The sequence below is a fragment of the Cyprinodon variegatus genome, unplaced genomic scaffold, assembly GCF_000732505.1.
Source record: "Cyprinodon variegatus isolate N-32 unplaced genomic scaffold, C_variegatus-1.0 Scaffold61, whole genome shotgun sequence".
Classification (NCBI taxonomy): domain Eukaryota; kingdom Metazoa; phylum Chordata; class Actinopteri; order Cyprinodontiformes; family Cyprinodontidae; genus Cyprinodon; species Cyprinodon variegatus.
Window position 1 is genome coordinate 1,794,340 of NW_015150514.1, and position 2,382 is coordinate 1,796,721.

Sequence of the window (2,382 nt, forward strand, 5' to 3'; positions counted from 1 at the left end):
TGTCTCGATACACTCTGGTCTTGGTCTTGTCTTGGACTCGGGTTAGGTGGTCTTGACCACAACACTGCTTAGGGGCTGCAACAGAAAAAATCACAGTCCCCTCTGAGCTAGTGTTTTGTCTTTGGCACCCTCAGTAAAATTAAAAATGTTATATTCCAAAAATTCACAAATGCCATTCTTTTAAGGTTGTGTTACACTAATATTTCCCAAAAGCTGAAAAAAATCCTTCCTCAGTTCATTGCTGTAAATCATTTTCATGGACATGAGTTACAATCCTCAGTGAAAAGGAAAAATAGGTGAAAATTGAATAAATGGTTCTTAAGTAGCCTGGAAAGGTAAGACATCAAAAGGATTCTGAAGGATTGAGATTCGTTTTTTCTTGCATATCTTCCTCCCATTCTGTCCTTACATCACATCTTTCCTACTATTCTACTGTTTTTCAGCCTTTCATTTCCCTTTCCTTGTTTCTTCATTCTTTCCATCCTCCCTATCCTTTGTTCCTTGTGTCAATATTTCCTCCATTCACTTCTCTTCTTTTCATCCTTCATCTTTTCCACACTTCCATCCTTTCTGTTAGGGTTGTTAGGTTTCCCCAACCTTAACCTATAAAAAATGGAAACAAAGACAGCGTAAGATTTTTCCTGAAAAATCATTTGCAAAGGGGAGTCCAGAATTGAACTGTCAATCTCTGCATCTCCGCTTAGCTCAACACTTGCCAGGCTTTTTATTGAGCAGTCAACACATTACAACAGCAGGCATTAGTTTCGATTACGCAGTCTCTTAGACATAGCATGAACTTGCCTGGTTTTCAGCATACACTTTACACAAGGTGTCGGGGTTATGACCTTTCACTTCTCTGCTTCTCATAGCATAAACTTTTAAGATGGGGAATTTGCCTGGTTTCAGTATACGCTTACACAAGGTGTCTGAGTTATGACTTTTCACTTTGCTTCTCAAAAACAGGAAAGCATTCTTGCAAAACATTTGACTGTCTTATGACCTTCATACACAATTTCGAATGATGAGAGTAACATATAGAAAAACAAATGATTGACACCAATATAAAACATATAAAAGAATAAAATGATAAAAACAACAGAAATCATAATAACCCCCAAACTTTCCCATATTAATTTCTCTCCCATCTTAACCCTTCCTTCCGAATTGTTTCTGGATTTCAGATTTTTTTTTACGTGCTGTAACACTTTAAAATGCTTCAGCATATTATAAATGTATATGAACTTAAATGGTGGAGGATTTATAGGTGTAGAAATTTTGCTCTATTAATGTGTAGGAACCGTTTTAAATTCGGACAGCCGGTATCTCCTCAATGAATACGAGCATTTCCAGGTACAACCAAACTAACATTAATATAAAGGCAAGGCAAATGTATTTGTATAGCACAATTCAGTACAAAGACAATGCAAAGTGCTTTACATTACTTAAATATAGGAAAATAAAACAGAATCAAAGCAAGTAGGAAAAAAATCAATAAAAAATGTAGAAACAAAAAAGAATATGAAAAAAAGTAGGACTAAAGAAAATAAAGAAGTTGAACTAATGATGTTTCAGTAGAACTGTTTAACTAGAACAGTCGAAGGCAATCCTAAGCAAATGTGTTTTTAATCTTGATTTAAAGGAACTCAGGCATTTACAGTTTTCTGGAAGTTTGTTCCAGGTAAGTGGAGCATAGGAACTAAATGCTGCAGTTTTTTCGCTTAGTTTTTCCTTTTTTTTTAAAATATATGTTTATTAAGTTTTCAAAGTGCAACATACAAAAATCACACACCCAAGTATAAAGCATACATATATATTAACAAAATTAGTGTCTAAGAAAAAAAAATACTCTTATCAATACAACAATAGTAATAATACAAAAAAGCCTTCAATAACAGAGGGAAAGAGAAGAGAGAAAAAAAACGCTTAGTTTTTATCCTGCTGTCAAAGTTTCAAAAAAGAAAAATAAAGTTGTGTGAAGAGGAAAATTTAGTCTACTCACCTGTTCTGACTGTAATGTCCAAATGGCTGCCACTAACTTTGCACTTTATATCACTTCTATCTAATTAAGCCTTTCATCCAAGAAATGCTCTGCAGGTTATTTTCTTCCCCTTAAGTCTTAAAATGAATAAAATGCAAAGAAACACAGTTGGCTTCTGTTCTGTTCTTTTGCTAAACTCAGCAGTTTGTGTATCCCAGCAGTTAATGAACTTGATGATTACGCTGAGGATCCTTTCCCCTCAGTCTTAATTAATAGCCATTCACACTTGTTATGATTGAACTCCCTGCTTTAGTTTAGCCTCCCTCAATGCACTTCTCCACAGAGCACTTTATCTTTCCAGCTAAACCGATGTTTAGCTTGGCTGAAGAGAAAATCTGATACTT